Below are 19,974 nucleotides of genomic sequence, written 5' to 3'. Positions count from 1 at the left end.
ATATTTATAAACAGTAATCTCTGTCTATGCCTCATTCACTCCTGGGGCCTGGTGGTTGAGTGCTCGCCTAGTAAGCACAAAGCCCTGGGTTCCATTCCTCAGTGTGACATAAACAGAAAACCCGGAAGTTCTGCTATCTTTCAATCAATTGAGTGCTGGCCTGGAGCACAAATGCTTAGGGACAGTGTCAAAGCCCTTACTCAAGCTCCTGGACTAAAGCCACAAAAAGGTAGAATGTTCAAATGTAACTAGAGAAGGACAGGACTTCCACTACCTCATCACAGAGAAAGCTAGTAGTCTGGTGCTGACAGCTGCCACCTAACCTGACTTGGCCAGATGTAAACTGCTGCAACCCAGCTCAATGGGTTACCCCTGTCATCCTGGTTTACCTTGGCTTACCACCAACATCCTGGCTGCTCGGGGACTTTAAAAGCTGGCAGGAAGTCTGCTAGACTCTTTGAAATATGGATTGAAGTGGTAGAGTTCTAGCCTTGAGCAAATGGTATTAGAACAGGACCCCATGCTTGGAGTTCAAGCCCCATGGCTAACCCCAACAACAACAAAAACAACACCCCACTGAACCATAAGATGTGAACTTGTGTGGTTTGTGAAATGTTCCTCAAAGAATGGTGATACCAATGAGAGCACCCTAATTCTAATGACAGCTTGTTGAATAGAGCTACGTGCTGAGTCCTTCATGAGGTGCTCTGTGCTGAGTCCTGCACATGGTGCTATGTGCTGAGTCCTTCACAAATTGCAGTGTGCTGAGTCCTGCATGGGGTGCTGGGTGCTGAGTCTTTCACAGGATGCTGTGTGCTGAGTCATGGAAAGAGTGCCATGTGCTGTGTCTTTCACAGGGAGCATTCTTTCATCAAGTCCTTGTAAGAACTCCACAACTGAGATGATGATGCAGACAAGAATATTGAGGCTCAGATATGTCCCCATGGCAGAGAAAAAATTATGTATTACTGAAAAGTAATGAGTTGTCTCCTGCAGAAAATTATTTTTTGTTTTGGTTTTTCTCAGTCATGAACCTTGAACTAGGGGCCTGATTGCTGCCCCTTACCTCTTGGGCTAGCACTCTACCACATGGAGCCAAGGACCCCCTTGCAGCAGAGTGCCAACTAGGGGGCTATAGCTGAGGTTGTCATCCTGCCTTCTCAGGAAGCTGAGATCTGAGGATCTGGGTTCCAAATTATCCCAGACACAAAAAGTCCCATGAGACTATTATCTCCAATTCACCACTAAGTAACCTGAAGTTGAACCTGGGTGCTTGTCGCTCATGCCTGTCATATTAGCTACTCAGAAGGATGAGATCTGAGGATCATGGTTCAAAACTAGCCTGAGCAGGAAAGTCCTTGAGACACTAAGCTCTGATGGACCACCAGAAAAACTGAAATGGTACTTTGACTCAAATGGTAGAGCACAAAACTTGAGCTGATGAGCTCAGGGACAGCACCCAGGCCCAGACTTCAACTCCTATAACAACAACAAAAAGACAGAAACAAACTAACAAACCTGAAGTAGAGGGCTGGGAATGTGCCTTAGGAGTAGAGTTCTTTGCATATATGAAACCCTGGGTTTGATTTCTCAGGACTACATCACTAAAAAAAAGCCTGAAGTGGCTCTGGCTCAAGTGGAAGAAGGCTATCCTTGTACAAGAGAAACTAGTTACAGTGCTCAGGTACAGAGCTCAGGTCTTGAGTTCAACTTCCAGGAATGGTGTATGAGCCTGAGCACATGTGCAAGCACACACACACACACACACACACACACACACACACACACACACACACACACACACACATAGACTACAAGTGATGCTGTTACACAAAATGGTAAAGCACTGGGTTTCTGCACTGAGCTCATGGTCAGCACCCCAGCCCTGTGTTCAACCCCCAAACCTAGCCACCCAAGGACCAACTAGGAGAGGTCAAAGGTTTCAAAATCTGATGAGATTCACCAGCCCTAGATGATAGGAAGTTTTGTGATATCAGATATGTGCTTGGATTTCCCAAGCTTCTGGAATCCTAGGAGAGGCATCATAGGCCCATCATCGCGCTCAATGAAACATTTCATGAGGTTCAGTGCCCTGGTTTTCTGCCAGAAGGTATCCTGAATTATATTGAGCACTGTATCTGAATACTGGAATATAGTCTCACAAAGGCAGGATAAGTGCACAGGACTTGGCTTGCCACTGAAAGTGGCACAAATGAAGGCTTCCTATCAAACCAGAGCACTGGGGATAGAGATAGTTTGGTCTACAAAGAGACCTTTTTCTCCTAACCTTCAGAGCCCTCCCAAAATCATTCTCACTATCTGACCTGGATGGAGTTGATTGTTACACAGCTGTACAGGAGTGAGGTCTTTTGTCTGCCTGTCCAGACAATAAGAGTGACTTCTTCCAGCAGGCCTGGGATGCAGAGTAACCCTCAGGTTACACTGGGAACAGTGAAGGGAACCCCGGAACATGCACTGTCATGAAAGCAGTCTCTGTTATGAAATAAATTTCTTGAATACAAATTTCCTTGCTTGGTGCTGTTCATCATAGCTACTCTGGAACTTCACCTATAGGAATACATCCATACATACCCAAAGACATGGAAGTACAGGCTCTTTTTGAGGTGGCACATCCAGCGTTGAACTATGAGCCAAGGTGTTGTCCCTGAGCTCCTTTTGCTCAAGAGTAATGCATTAACCTTGAATCACAGCCCCACATCTGGGTTTTCCTGTGATATCTTAGAAATAACAGTGTCATGGACTTTCCTATGCTGGCTGGATTCAAACTAAGATTCTCTACATCTCAGCCTCCTAAGGAGCTGTGATAATAGTCAGCAGCCACGGGCACCTGCCTTTCTTCCCTTCTTCATTTTTTAATCTGGACAATCTGACTTCTTACCAGGGTCATTCCAATGGCTTGAATTTAAAAGTTAACCACCCCAATGTTCTTTACAGCTGCTTTCTCTGAAAAAGATTTTCTCTCCTCATATTCTCCTCTGGTCATAGGTTTGAAGCCAAAAGTGAGAAGTGAGTATCACAGGATTTGGCAGCTAATGTCCACATTACATGCCAGTTCTGTCACTTAACATTAAGCTGCAGTGAATTTACTGTCTCAGGATGAGAGGATCGAAAGCTGGAGCAATTCTCATACTGTCTGCATTGCTCCTTTTGCCTATAAAATGATCCAATAATTATGAGTGTTGTGTGTCTCTAACTTTAAGTATCTAGAACACAATAGAAGCATCTTCATGTATCTCTTTTTCTCTAGTGCCTCTTAAAATTTAGATTAAGGGCTTGTGTGGAGGGGCTACTCGGTGAGTCCCTAAGGAAAGCCCCTTGAAGCCTCTCGGGAGATCGCCGTTCAAAGTTAGTCTGAGCAGGAAGTCTATGAGATTCTTATCTCCAATAAACCACCAGAAAACCAGAAGTGGAGCAGTGGCCCAGAGGGTAGAGCTCCAGCTTTCAGAGAGAAAGCCGAGCAGGAGACAGAGGCTAGACCAGGCAGGAAACCTGGGAGGCGCTTATGTCCAATTAATGACCAGATGGGTGGAAGTGGATCTGTGGTGGTGGTAAAGCCTCAGCCTTGTGAAAAACAGCCGAAGAATGCATCGGGCCCTGAGTTCAAGCCCTGGGATGGCCACAAAAATTTTTTAAAAAGAGAAGGCCAAGTTTATGTATCAGTGCCTTATGCCCTTATGTGTGAATATTACCTCCCTGAGTGCAAACAGACCATATGCAATTCGTCTCCTTTTATTTACTGGTTTATTTTTCAGATATGCTCCTTGCACACACTGCATCATTCTGCATTTCAGGCCCATGGTTTTTCTCTTCCAGGGTTCCAGGCCTGTCTCCTTATATTATGCACACTGAAGCTCTCAGCAGCTTTTATTTACATTTTATTATGGGACCAATGCAAGAATAGTCACAAATCAGGCAGGGGGAGTGAAGATCAGGTTTCATAGAAGTAACCAGTATTCAGAAAATTAAACTTGGTGACATAAAATGGTAGCACACTTATGTAAAAACTACCATTAAGGAAAAGATGAGGACGCTGAGAATGTGGATTGCTGAGAGAGTGCTTTCCTAGCATGCAAGAAGCCTTGGGTACTATTCCTTGGGAGCACATACACAGAAAAATCCAGAATCAGTGCTGTGGCTCAAGTAGTAGAGTGCTAGAGACATTGTCCTAGCCTTTAGTTCAACCCAAGAACTGGCAAAGAGATACCTAGGTAGGTGGGTTGATAGATAGATAGATAGATACATACATAGATACATAGATACATAGATAGATGCATAGATACATACATACATACACAAATACATAGATACATAGATAGATTAAATAGATAGATAGAAAGATGATAGATGAATCTGGTCTTGGATATCAGGAGGAAAGAAGGGAACAATTCCCAGTCATGAGGCCTTCTGCAGTGTGCTAGACCACCAGCATCGCCTTCACACAACCACAGGGCAGGAATACTGTCTCTTTTCCACTTCTTAGGCAGCCAAGGGCCCCAGAATCAAACGGGCAGACCTAGGTTCTAACTCAGGGGCTTGAACTGGGGATTTGCATTAATGACATGGAGAATGAAGGAAGGAGAAAGGACTGGCAGAGATAGAAGAAGGGCCTTCAAATCTGACAGATGGAGAGTGAAAAACCCACTCCCTAAGACCAGAGAGCAGTGTTTTTATACTCTGTTCCTCCCCTCTCACCCACTAAACTGGTTCTCTATTGGTTACCTAAAGATAGCCTGAGGCTCCCTTCACCTGAGGGAAGAAGGTTAATTACTCATTGTTTTAAGAGGCTGAGAAAAGCCTTACCCTAGTTCAACTCTAACAACTGTTTCAGGTTTCCCCCCATTGGTGGCTGTTCCTGGAAAGAATGAAGTGATTTTGCAGCTCCCTTCCCTGGTGAGTGTGTACATTCTGCCTCCTAATCCTGTAGGCCTGGTCTCTGCATCTAGCTTGGCTTTGGAAACTGTTTTCTGCCTTCAATTACAGTGTTACACTGTTGTTCTTCCTGCTCACATGGCTAGGGTTTAGATGCTGAGAACTTCATTTGAACCCAGGATGGGTCAATAATGTTTCTTTCCTGCTTCTATAGCTCACGAACTCTAAGAACATTTAGAGTGCAAGTACTTATCACCAAAGGAAACATAGGAAGATCTTGAACATCTGACCTTTCATAAGTGGAAGTCTGAGTATCATAGACTTTTCTGCCCTGGCTGGCTTCACCCTGTGATCCTGACACCTCAGTCTCCTGAGGTAAGGTGACGGGCCTGAGCTACTGGTGCTCTGCTTGGTTCAGAATTGCAATGACATTGACAATACAAGTCAACTGCTTATCACAAAGGGTTTGGGGAACATATTAAGCCTTTCAACATTGGACCTTTCAGAATCTGGTAGGACACAAGGTTACAATGCTAGAGTCTGAGAGGCTGGGCATATGGATCTGCTACACTTGAGCTTGGAGCTCTTACTTCTATTCTGGTGCCAATCAGTGTTCATTTTCCAAAGAATGTTCTCATAATTAGCAAATAGGAAAAGTACTTTGATTAACCCTCCCTTTTTTCCAATTGTGTGTCTCGAACTCAAGCCTGGCACTGTCCATGAACCCATCAGCTCAAGGCTAACACTATACCACTTGAGCCACAGCACCACATGGGGTATTTTGGTGGTTCACTGGAGATGAGTCTAATAGGCTTTCCTTCCCTAGGCTGTCTTTGAACTGTGGTCTTCAGCTCTCAGCCTCCTGAGAAGCTAGCATTCCAGGTATGAGCACTGGCATGTGGCCTATTGTTTTTGACAGTCCTGGGGCTTGTTCTTAGGGCCTTGGTACTGTCTCTGAGCTTCTTTTCCTCAAGGCTATCCACTTGACCCACACCACAGCTGCTGGCTTTTTCTAAGTATGTGGCACTGAGGTTTCAAACCCTGGTATTCATGCATGCTGAGCGAGCTCTTTACCACTAAGCCACATTTCTGGCCCTACACTTACAATTGTATCCCTCACTTTCATATCCTCAAGAAAAGGCATCTGACTATAAATCATCTAAAGAAATCCCAATAGGAAGATGTCCAAAGATAAGACAAACTCATACTTGGGAGAGACTCTAAACATTTGAATACTGTGACAAATGCTTCCATTTAATTATGTATTATGTTTCAACACTTAACAAAATATTAATGAAAAATGAGTCAATGTCCTATATTATTGTATATAATTTTATAATAGATGTGCAAAATGTAACCTATATTGTGTATAATAAATACAATAATCAATAAATGAATGAATCAAATAAAAATGAAATACAAAATCAATAATAAAATCATAATATGAAATTAACAAATATATGTAAGGATATATAATATATTACACATATAATGAAATACTTTTTCTATTGCAGGGCCTTCATTCAGGCCTTGAGAACTCTAGCCTGAACTTCTTTTCCTCAAGGACAGTGAGCTTTGCCTTCACTCATGGTGCAAAAGAGTTACCTAGACGGTGAGCTCAAATCCTAGCAATGATGGAAATACTGTCCCCAGTTCCAAGACAGTAACTTACTTTTTTAATGGAAGCAGTTATGTTTACAGTTCCATACTGAACATTAAAAAAAGGCAGAGTAGAATTTTGTACAGCTATTCACACATCCTTCCCTTACCTCCAAATTGCTTCTCTGAGAACTATATTGTTCCTGTTCTTTTGTAACTATTTATTTTTAAAATGTTGTATAGAAAGGTTACAGGTACAGGACTAAGGTAATGAGTTCATTTACTAATGAGCATTGTTGATTCCTCCTTTGTTTTTTCCCTACCATCCCTTGCTTCCCATCTCCACAACTACCTCCCTCTGCCGAGTTCAGTGACTTAGTTTTTCATATTTGGTTGGCACGGGGTTTGAACTCAAGTAGTGGCAACTCTTCCCTCACATTGCTACAGATTTACCAAGATCCTGATTTCAAATCCCAGGCTAGGAAAGAAAACTGGCAGAAATTCCAAACCAGGCAGGGAGCTTTATTTTTAAAATCTAGTTATATGATTTATTTATTTATTTTTATTTTTGGATATTTATTTATTTATTTAATTATTTATTTTTGGCCAACCATGGGGCTTTACGTCAGGTCGTGGAAACTCTGCCTCAGTTTGGATCTCCCTAGGCTGGGGTGCAGTCTCCGGACCCATAGCCGAACATGAGATCCTAGGCCCAGAGAGCTTTCAGGAAGAAAAAAAATAGCTGGAAAGCATAAAGAGTGCCGAGCTACAGAGGGCTGGGATTTTAGGATTTTTCTCTTTGCACAGTGACCATCCTGGATCTGAATGACACTGTTGCAAAGTGGACCTGACCTGCCATTATTGATGGCTGGTAGGGTATCAGTGAAGTTGTAGGCCAAGGCCAACCTGACAACATAGGCCCTGGATTCAAATCCCAGTCCTGACACTAGTGGCAGGAGATCACAAGAGACTCATTCCTATAAATAGGAATACTGATTGAAAGAGTAGTTCATGCATCGGTCTAGTCTAAAATTAGATGCAATAATCCTAGAATGCTGATTGATTTTAATTAATAGTTTATTAAGCATGAAAAGAATAATATTCCTTCCATGGCAGTAAAATAAATACCTAAGAGTTGGTAGGAACGTAGTAGATGTCATTCAATCATAGATAGACGGCTCTGGCATGCTTTACCAATATATATTGATTTGTATACAACCGTCTGCCTATCCATGTATTGCTGTTTTGGCCAAACCTGGGGGTCAAGCTTAGCATGTGGGAACCCCCTCAAAGCTTCATTGGCAAGAGGCTGCCATTCTCAAACTCACCCATTCATGAATTGGGCCTGCTAGGCCCTGAGTTCAGATCCTAGCATCGTCAGACATGATGGAGAACACATCTAAAATCTAGATGCTATATGGTAGGATATAAACAATGTAATAAATAGTGTAGGTTTCATCAGAGTCAATAAAATAAATGGTAAATAAATGAATAAAACAAGAAATAAAATGAATAAACACACCAAACACAATATGGACTGAACATCTGTACAGAAAGTATAAATCCTACCTTTCAAATGTATATAAGGAGTATCTTTTCCAGGCCTGAGGCTTGATTCAACCCCCGCTATGAAGTGGGAATGGTGGAAGATTCTAAGTTACTGGTTTCTGGACCTAGAATGAGTAATGGAATGCTATCGATCTCATCCTTGAATGAGTAATTAGTGCATGATACGAGTATGAAATGATAGGGAAGACTCATGGGGTGTTGATTATTTGTAAAGAAGAGTTGATGAAGCATGACAACAAGCATCACAGTCATGAAATGGAGGCATCAGGAAAGGTTCAAGAATCGGTAGTCACACAGATTGGATTCCATCATAGATCACCATCTCTCCTACTCTATACAAATATGTACTTTTTTGCATACTACCTTCAGCTTATGAATGGATGACTATTGTTCTCCACAATCTCCCCCCAGAGGAGGCTCAACCTCAGGTCCTGGAAATGGCCTAGTTCCTTTTGGCTCACAGGCTGGTGTGCTCATATGGACCCATTTTCCAATTGGACCTGCTAGGCCCCGAGTTCAGATCCCAGCCCTGCCAAAAGATTCATCTTCATGTCAGAAGCCAATTGTTGCACCTGTTTTCCTTTCCCATGCAAGTCCTGGGTCTGAGCTATGATTTGAGAATGCGTGGGCCACACTGTGGCCATGGGAATAAGTTATCTATGTCAGCCCAGTTATACTTGTTATCATATACTCAAAAAATACACAATACATCCATGAATAGCATACAAAATAAAGAGAATAACTACACTCGATGCATGATGCAGTCCACTCATGTATGTGGATACATATCCCATGTTTCAATGATGCATTGAGGACTATTTTGGCCTCCCTGGGACTCAATCTCAGTTACTGGGAACAGCCAAGCTCCTTAGTGGCTCACAGTCTGGTGTGATCATGTGGATCCATTGGGCAGTTGGGCCTCCTAGGCTCCGAGTTCAAATCCCAGTACTGCCAATAATTCACCCTGATGTGAGAAGCCAGTCGTTACACCTATTTTCCTATGCTGTGCAAGTTCTCGGTCTCCCTAGGATGGAAAATGTATAGACAACTCTACACTCATGAGAATAGGTTGTCATCCAGGTCACCAGAGTTATATCTGTCATCCTATACTCAAGAAAATATACAATACATCAATGAATAAGACACAAAATAAAGAGAGTGACTATACCGAAACCAAGATGTTGCCCAGCCATATTTGTCAATATAGATCCTCTGTTTAATTATGAATTTATAACTATATTGACCCCCACCAGGACTTTATCTCAGGTCCCAGGAATGGCCTAGCTCCTCAGTGGTTCACAGGCTGTTGTGCTCACCATGACCCATTCACCAATTGGGTCTGCTAGGCCTTCAGTTCAAATTCCAGCACTGCCAAAAAATTCATTCTGATGTGAGAAACCCAAGGTTGTACATGTTTCATGTTTTCCTGTTCTGTGAATGTCTTCGGTCTCATCGAGGATGGATAATGCTATATAGGCAACTCTATAGATATGGGAACAGGTTGTCATCCATGTCAGCACAGTTATATCTGTCACCATACTCAATAAAATACAAAATACATCCATGAATATGACACAAGATAAAAAGAATAATTACACTGAACGCAAGATGCATACCACACCTATAGATATTTTGTCTAGTGCTATTTTGTCTAGTGCTGTGGCTTCAAATCAGGCCCTGGACCAGTCCTGACATTCTAGTCTTCAAGGATGGTGAGCTTCCCCTTCTCCCCCAGTGCAACAGAGCTGCCCAGACCTGAATTCAAATCCCAGCTCTGACAAAAGATTCATCCTGATGTCAGAAGTCAGTTGTTGCACACGTTTTCCTCTCCTGTGAAAGTCCTGGGTCTCAACTAGGGTGGAGAATGCATAGGCCAACTCTATAACCTTGGGAACAGTCATCATCCATGTTAGCACAGTTATAGCTGTCACCATATTTAGTAAAATACACAATACCTCCATGAATTATAGAAAAAAAGGAGACCTACACCCAATACAAAATGCTGTCCACACATGTATGTCAATATAGATTCTATGTTTAAATTATGAATTTATGACTATAGTGGACCACCTTGGGGATCAATGTCAGATGCTGGGAATGGCCTAGCTCCTTAGATGCTCACAGATTGGTGTGTTCACCTAGACTTATTGGCCAATTGGTCCTGCTATGCCCTGAGTTCAGATCCAATACTACCAACACGTGGATCGTGGAGTAAGAAGCCAAGTGTGAAATTTGTTTTCCTTTTCTCTGAGAATCCTGGGTGTCAGGGATGATGGAGAACATTTCTACAAATCTTGATGCTCTGTGATAGGATGTCATCAATGTAATAAACAGAATGGGTTTCATCATAGTAAAATCAACTATAAATAAATGAATAAAACACAAAATACAAGGAACAACACTAAACATGTATGGACTGACCATCTACAGGTAAGTATAAAACCTATATTACAATGTATGTTTCCAGAGATGGGGCTTGAATTCAGGACTAGTGAACAGTCCTGACTTTCTTATCTTCAAGTACAGTGATCTTCCCCTTCATCCACATTGCTGCAGATTTACCCAGATCCTGAGTTCAAATCCAAAGCCAGGGAGCTAATTTTTTTTTAATTTTCCTCAGCGTGGGGCTTGAACTCAGGTCGTGGCAACTCTGCCTCAGCTTTGATCACCCTATGCTGGGGTGCAGCAACTGAACAAACAGCTGCTCCTGGGATCCTAGACCCCTAGTCCTTGCAGGGAAAACAATGCACAGAAAAAATATGTTCTTTGTAATTTTTCTTCCTTTGCACGGTAACCCTCCTGGGTCTGAAAGACACTGTTGCAAAGGGTACTTCACCTTGCATTGCTGAAGGATGGCAGACTTTCAGAGAAGCCATAGGCGTACGTGGCAACATAGGTCCTGATTTTGAATCCTCGTCCTGACACCAACCAATGACAGGAGATATTAAGAAACTGATTCCCATCCATAGGAATAACAATGGAATATTATCAATGTCACAGTTGAATGCGTTGGTCGTGAGTGATGCTGCTATAAAATTAGAATGCAATAAACCTCCAGCAGTATTCTTTCTGTTGAGGATCGTTTTTGCTATTCCGGGTCTTTTATTTTGGAATCAACCCAGATGCCCCTCAGTAAATGAATGGATCAAGAAAATATGGTATATATACACAATGGAATTCTATGCCTCCATCAGAAAGAATGATATTGCCCCATTCGTTAGGAAATAGAAAGGCTTGGAAAAAATTATATTACGTGAAGTAAGCCAGGCCCAAAAAAACATAGGTCAAATGGTTTCCCTTATTTGCAATATCTTATATATGTCTGAATCAAGCAGAAAAGATCAGATAAGATGATGTTAGGGAAATGAACCCTAAGATATGTATGCAAATGTTTTCTTTTTCTTTCATGCAATTGTCTCTAACACATTTATAAGATTATTCCTTTGTTGCTTTGTATGTCCCTCCCCCACAATATAACCCCTGCTTTCACTGTATTTGGTGTCGGTATAATTTGTGGAGGGGAAGGGAAAAACAAATCGTTTAAGTAGGGATACAGATGGAACCCTTGCAACAATGAGATGTACAATGTCGTAAATGAACATTACAACTTTGGTGGGGGAGGAGGGGAGGAAGGATTGGGTGGGGGCGGGGAGGAGGATGGGAAGGGATGTGAAGGGGAAACAAAGGAGGAGGCTACAATGCTTGATAAGTAATGTACTCATAATCTTTCCCATGTAATTGTAACCCCTCTGTACAGAATTTTCAGAGTGAAATATATATATAAAATAAAATAAAATTAGACTGCATCATTTCAGGAGGCTGATTGATTTTATTTATTATTTATGATGCATAAAAATAATATTATTAATTACAGTAACACAATAACTTCAGGACACTGATTGATTTCATTAATAGTTTAAGGATGAAAACAATAACAATTATATGGAGGCATTATAAATACCCAGGAATTGGTAGGAATGTAGTCTATATAACTTAATAATGTATAGATATCTCTGGTTCTCTATAAAATATATATTTATTAGCATACTGCCATCTGAATGTCAATCTGTTCTTATTTTGTTAACACCTGTGGCACAATCTCAGGTTCTGCCTGTCCACTCAATTTGCCCCAGGATGGCGTGATGACACTCACCCATTCGTAAGTTTGGCCTTGTAGGCCATGAATTCAGATGCCAGCACTCCCAAGCAATGAATCGTGTAGTAAGAAGCTGATGGTGACACATGTTTTCTTTTTCTGTGAATGTCCTCGGTGTCAGGTATGAAGTAGAATACATATGTAGACCTATATCCCTGTAATCAATGTTCTATGTGCCATAATAGTCAATAACATAAACGTTCAATACATGAATAAAACAAAAAATAAAATAGCTATACTTAACACAATATGGAGTCAACATATGTATATAAATATAAATCATATGTATAAATTGTACATGAATAGGATGTTTTCTAGTCGTGGGGATCAATTTCAGGCATAAGGAAAATACTTGAATTTCTTGACTTCAGGGAGGCAAGCTTTCCCTTCCCACACAGTGCAACAGAGTTACCCAGACCATGAGTTCAAATCCCAGTCCTGGCATAAAAAATGGCACCTTTATATTATGTGAGGCCCAATTCATAGGTATTTCATTATACCTCCATTTTATGAATGTGATTGTTTAAATGCTTCATAAAATATTAACTAAAATCGATCAGTGTCCTATAATATAATTGTGTATAATTTTATCCTAGAATCATAAAAGAACTGCGCATTAAATCATGACATATATCACATTCCATTGTTAATTATATGGATAGGAACAAGTTTCTTAGGATCAACTAAAATCGATCAGTGTCCTATAATATAATTGTGTATAATTTTATCCTAGAATCATAAAAGAACTGCGCATTAAATCATGACATATATCACATTCCATTGTTAATTATATGGATAGGAACAAGTTTCTTAGGATCTCCTGCCATTTGGAGGTGGCAGGACCAGGATAAAACTGTGGGCTCCAGCTCCCACCACTTCAACCCATGGATATGGAACTCACATGTCTGTCCAAGAACATCAGCAAGACCAATGATGAGGCAGGCACCAGTGACTTTCAGCACTCCTACTTGATACTTACAAGGCTGTGATGTGAAGATCATGGTCAAAGTCACCCTAAGCAGGAAAGTCTTTGAGACCCCTGACAAACTTCAGTGCCAACAAAGCCAGAAGTCCTGTGGCTTCAGTGTGGAGGGTGAGTCTTGAGAAAAAACGGCTCACAGACTGTGCCCAGATCCTGAGTTCAAGGTCCAGGACTGGCAACAAACAGACATACACAACTATCTGTGCAGCCATCCAGCTAAAGCAGGTCACCTTCTTTTCCCCAATTGAATTGGACAGAGTTCCATCACAAAGGGCTGGAGGACCCGCTGTCATCTTGACTCTGCCCATGCTGCTGGCATCACAGGATTCTGGCCACACCCCCATTCTTTCATGTTTCTTTCTGATCAATGGGATACAAGAATGGTGGCCCTCTCCACATTCCAGGCTTCCCATTAGCACCTAGATACCCTCTTTTAGTTTACACCACTACCAGCAGTTGAGGAAGGAAGAGATGGCTGAGTGATGAGCAAGAGACTCGATGTGACTTTGGAGTATAGTAGGAAATTGATGCGCCAGCCCACCTCCCGGCCCAGTCCCTACCTTCATGAAGTGGTGCCAGGTTTTAATCCTCAGATGATGGCTCCCTGCCAGCTGGCCTAAGGCCCCAAACAGGTCTCTGCCCCTGGTCTTCTGCTCTGGGCCCATGTATCCATAATGCCGCCGCCATTGCTGATTGCCCCACCTGGAACAGATTCTTCTTCCAGCAGCACAGGCAAGTGGCTGCCCCAAAACCACCCCCACCCGGGACAGACACCCTTCTGTGGGCACCATGACACCCTGCTTGTTTCCTCTCCTTGGCTCTGAGGAACCACCTTTCTGTCCGGCATTTCTGAAATAGAGACTCAATATATGCTCAGGCTGGGCTGGATCAGAGTCCTCCTATGTGTGACACGTAGGTCCTCTGTAGTTGGGATGGTAGACATGTAGCACCATGCTCATTCATCGGTTTAGATGTATTATCCCAAAATCTTAGTACACAGCAGTCAATTCTTGGCCACAGGTGAACTTCTGGTTAGGGCCTCAACCATCAGACCTCAGTCTCCTCACAGGAGAGTTGTCAGGAAACAATAGATTTATATAGAGGGATCTCTAGAGCATGGCTAGGCACAGAGGGAGCAGCCTTCAGATAAGGTTCTTGGTAATTCTGTGAGCATATGACAGGAAGATACCAGAAAGGGCTGAGGTGGGGCCAGTTATTAATCATGCAACAGGTGGGTATTTTGAAACGAAACATGATTCTCTTTCATCATTAACCTATCCCCATAAGGCAGGGGATCCTTCAGTCTGTTGAGTTTTACAGCTGGGGAAATCGAGGCACAGAGAAACCAGGTGACCTACTTAGGACCTCAACTTCACAGGAAGCTCAGACTGACTTCTCTACCATGCTCCCTAGGACAATGGGTGCTATTTAGTCCACTTCTTTTGGTGGGGAGTCCACTTATTGTCAGTCGTGGGGCTTGAACTCTAGGCCTGGGTGCTCTCCCTAAGCTCTTCAGCTCAAGGCTACCACTTGAGCCCACAGCACCACTTCCAGTTTTTGGGTGGTTCTTTGGAGATAAAAGTCTCACAGTCGTTCCTGCCCAGGATGGCTATGAACCATGATCCTCATTTCTCAGCCTCCTGTGTACTTAGGATTAGAATTCTGATCCACAGGCACCTGAATTAAGTGTAATTCTGACTCTCTCTCGCTCTCTCTCTCTCTCTCTCTCCCTCTCTCTCACACACAGGAACTTGTTGAATGGGTGCTGGAAGAGGTGGCCCAGCGTCTCCATGTGGCTGGAACCCAAGGTGGCCCTGTCATTCTGGAAGTGCTCTGTGGGTCAGGGCAAAAAATTTTTTTTGGTTAGTAAATGCAAAATAAAGAACACATTCTTGCAATATATAATTGCATTCTGACACCTGACAATAGTCTCTAATTCATGTACTTTATTTATATTAGGATAGTGTGTTGAAAAAAGTTTAGTTCATTAGGTCACAGCAATTAATGTCAGGAATGTGCTTAGATGTCAGGTGAAGGTTAATTCTGGTAATTCAAACATACCAGGATTTTGTGTGGTCACTGCTAATCACAAAGACAAGGGTAGTCTAAGTGAGATTTGGAAATCTTTTTGGTCAGTCATGACACCAAAAGGCAGAGACTAATTTACAATTGTGACAGAAGAGAAGGAATGACTCCAGATGGAAGGAATAAATGATAGAAACTAAGATATAGCAGATACTGTTCTAGAGAACCATTTTTGGTTATTGAAAAACTATTTATCAACTAGGCTTATTCCTCATTGCCTTTAGCATTCTAAATCTCTTAGGCTAGTTCTTAATCTCTGTGTGATAAATGTATCTCCTTCTATGCTGTTCTTTCATACCTGATCTCCTTTGCTTTCTAGAAAACCTGTCTTTCTATATTTCTCTATGAACATTTCCTGATACTAAATACACCTATACAGATGGCAGAGGATGCTAATGTAAAAGCTCATGAGTCATTAATGTAACAACATTGAAAAGGACGACATATTCATTGCTACCTCAATTTTTCTGAAAAGCCTCATTGGCATCATTTTGTTCAAATTTCCATTCTTTGGCTACATAGTGTCTTTCAGTGCACATAAATGCAAACATGAGCCTGGTCCTGGTGGTTCATGCCTGTAATCCTAGCTACTCAGGAGGTTGAGATTAGAGGATTGTGGTTCAAACCAGCCTGGTCTGGAAAGTCCATCAGAAACCCAGAAGTGGTACTTTAGCTAAAGTGGTAGATTGCTCAACTTGAGATGAAGAGCTTAGGGACAGCACCCAGGATCAGAGTTCAAGCCCCACAACCAACAAAAAAAGCGAAATATGACTTTAAGTTTCCCTCAAAGCAACAAGATCAATTAACTTCCCAAGCAGAAAAAATAATTCCAAAATTATTTTTTGCTGTGTTACTTAAGTTATGGCCTTTTTGCTGGACATAGTCTTTTATTTTAAAAATTGTCAAATATTAGGTTTACAGTAAACTTCATCTAATATTTCTTGTTTCAAATGAAAAGTCCATACATTTGATATCACCTAGCTGTCTTACTATCTTAGTTCAAAGCCAACCCAGGCAGGAGAGTCGGTCAAATTCTTATCTGTAATTAAACACCAAAAAACAAAAGTAGAGTTTTGGCTCAAGCAGTAGTGTACTTGCTTTGGGGGCAGGTGGGCAGGAAAGACAACTATTCAGGATCAGGGTCCAGCCTCTGGGTAAAGCCCCATTATCAGCACAATCCAAACAAACAAAAACCCCAAATATTTCTTTGGGACCCTACTTAAAGGAGCACTAGTATGAGAAGAGGCACTTTTGCTTTTCATAGTCACTGGATCCTGCTTTTTTGTAATCCTTATTGCTCTGGAGAACTCAGGATCAGACGAAAGGAATTGATAACTGTCTTCTGCAAAAAGAGAATCATCTCAGGGATGAAATATCCATCCATAAGACAGTTTAAAACCTCCATCTCTTTGTTTCTTTGCGTAGAACAATTTTAAAACAACGTTATTTCCTTTTGTTCTATTTCGGCCTTCAAATAGCACATTATTTCTTTTTGTAATACTCTCAACTAGAAGTTTACAGAAAAGTTTTATATGAGTATAGAACACACTCAAAAAAGTCAGGGACAGAGTTTCCTTCAAGCCTTGGGATTCTTTCTTGTACATTAAAAGGAAAGCACAAGTTAACATGAACGTTGCCATTCCTCTATGTTCATTTCCTCTCCTGGGAGTTTCCTCATCCAGTAGCAGTTATTTCCACTAACAATCGATGGTGCTGCCTGAGGTAAGATGAAAGTTTTCTGGGTTCATTGAAATAACACAAGGACACCTTTGGACCTGAGGTAACACTTGTTTCAGAGACAACTTAGTAAAGAGAAAATATGAAATTTATGTTGCTTTTAAATACATTATCAATGACTACATTGAGTTCAAACTTTGTAAGTTCTCTGTAAATTAAGGTGAGTTTTAAATGGGAGGAAGGTTCTCAGGTTATTCTTTTTGTGAGTGTATGTGCTGCGCATTATTTCCCAAGTGTACATGCATTAACAGTAAGGAAAACAATAGCAATAATAGGAGAAAGAGAAGTTCTGTTTTTAAGTATAAGGGTTCAATATACTATAAAAAGACTCTACAAATAAGAACATTGAAACAATAAAGCCAAGTCTAGTATGTAGATTTATGGGAGTGATATAGAGAAAGCATTACTCCTACGTGGAACACGAATTCTGAAGGCACTCCCTTTCTAAATCATGCTTGCTAATCAAGCAACTTTGTAGAAAGAACAATGGAAGTATAATTCTGCTTCCAAAAAAAGTCAGACATGAGTATGGACTTAACTGGGAAAAAAAGTCCATCATGAGAGAGTAGGGAATATACTAGCAATGAACTGGTGACTAAGATGACATTTCTTTTTCTTTCCTTTGCTTATATATTTATTTTGGTGGTGGTCTTGGTACTTGAAATCTGGACCTGGGCACTTTCCCTCTGCTATTCCGCTCAAGGCTAATGCTCTACCACTTGAACCACAGTGCCACTTTCACTTTTCTTGCAGTTAATTGGAGAAAAGAGTCTCTGGGACTTTCCTACCTGGGCTGGCTTTGAACCCCAATCCTCAGATCTCACCACCACCCAGCTTAGGATCACATTTCTAACAGTGTACACTCAGCATATGTAATTTTGTATATTCATCTATCTTTATATGAATTCTGGAGTTAAAAATCTGGGCTACAACTTCGACTTTACACTCACAAAAATGTTTGTAGTTTAAAAGCTGATTCTACTCGATAAATAAAACCTATGAATATAAAGGAGTCTGGGAAGTTCAGTTTGCATCCTGCCTGGGCAGAAAATTTTTGAGACACTATCCATAATTAACCAGCCAAAAGCTGGATTGGAAGAATGGCTCAGGTCATGGAAAACCAGTCATGAGCAAGATTGATAAATAAGAGCTTGAGGCATTTGCATATATACATACAAACATAATCATAAACACAGAAGCACTTAAATGTGCACACACAAATACACAAATGATACAACTCTAAGAATATGTAGAAAATTTAGAAAGCAATAGAAAATATGTCCTGAGTAAGACTAGAATCAAGTGATAATTTTTAAAATTAGAAAATCCACAAGTGACCTTTCTTCAAAAAAGTTTGAGAATATTAAATAGGTAAGCTAGAGATAGTAAGAGAGTCAAATAATGAATATTAAAGGGATTGGATACATGGAGGAATGAATCAGAGAACCCGCAGGTGCATTTGAAAATGTTCATATCCTGTGTCAAATGTTAGAACATCTTTGAAAATAGTACATGAACAGTCTGAGGAGTCTAGTGGATAATATCACTGGAGAAGTTCAGAATTGCTAGTCTGTATCTAGATTAAATAAACCAAGAAACCATGGCAGGGCAATGTTATACAAGGCTACAATTCTAGCACTCAGACTGACAGGAGATTAGAGAGTGGAATTACATAGTGATACTTTCCCTGGACTAGGTAATATAATTTTGTCTTAATACAACAAACCAAACAAGAAAGGAATACACAGTTGGAAGTTTGGGCTAATTTTGTCACTATGTTTTGAGAAGTCAAGGTTCCAATTACAATGGAACTCATATATAATCCTCAGTTGTGTTTCAAATGCTGTCTTCATTACAGAACATTTCTAGATGCAAAATGGCTCTTGATTCCCATCCAAAATTCTCATCCAAAGTTATCATAATCCTGTTGGATTCCAAAGAATTGATGAAGGATTACAAAAGCTTAAGCCCAGAGAAAAAGCAAAGTTTGTCTAATGTATGTCTTTATAGATATTGTTAAATTAGAATTTAGATTTAAAATAAATGTTTTTGTTTTGTTTTTATTTTCATATTCTATAAGATACTACAAAATTCTTTTTAAGTAGAGGGTTAAATTGACAAATTTACAAATGAGTCTTGCATTCTAGTTGCCTAGAATATTCTTTCAAGAGAGTTATAATTAGAACTTAATAGATAATTCCAACAGTTCATGTATAACATGATAATGTGAATAATGTAGACAGAGTTGTCAACATATAGATGATGTTAATTTAGAAAATAGCAATTTTTGAGGCTTTGGTGTAACATGGTATGAAGAGTATAATTTTATGACATCTTCTTTTTTCTACCTGTATGTAACACAGAAAGCAATTTCCTAAATTATGTGCCTCTGTGTACAATGAGAAAATTGCTAGGTTTGGGGTTTGTTTTCATTTTTGTTTTTGTTTCATTGATTTGTCATAAGGCTTGAACTCTGGGCCTGGACACTGTCTCTGAGCCTGTTTATCCTCAAGGCTCGTGCCATACCACTTCAACTTCAGTGCCACTTATTTCTGGCTTTTTTAAGAAGTTTCTTGGAGATAAGTATCTAGGGAACCGTCCTCCCTGGGTGGGTTTTGAACTGTAATCTTCCGATCTTACCATCCTAAATATCTATGATAGTTAAAAAGCATAAGTATAAATAATATTTGCAAGTGTTCTGATCTCAATAATACCAGTGGGGGCACATGATGTAACCCAGTTTATTGTGGTGTTCTTTCCAGAACATGGAGGGCATCACATTAGCAGAGGTGTAGTATTTTTTTCACAATAGAGATAAGCTATTCCTGATATGAATTAAGGGAATTTTGAGGTGTACCCTACAAGTTGGAAACTGTTTGGCTAGGATGACTTTATGGCATAAATCTTAGGATTGATGGTCATAGAAATAATAACTTACTCTGATAAACAATTGCTT

Source organism: Dipodomys spectabilis, unplaced genomic scaffold, assembly GCF_019054845.1.
Source record: "Dipodomys spectabilis isolate Male_0828 unplaced genomic scaffold, ASM1905484v1 ptg000010l, whole genome shotgun sequence".
NCBI lineage: Eukaryota > Metazoa > Chordata > Mammalia > Rodentia > Heteromyidae > Dipodomys > Dipodomys spectabilis.
The sequence above is the reverse complement of the archived record's forward strand: the minus strand, read 5'-3'. Positions refer to the sequence as shown.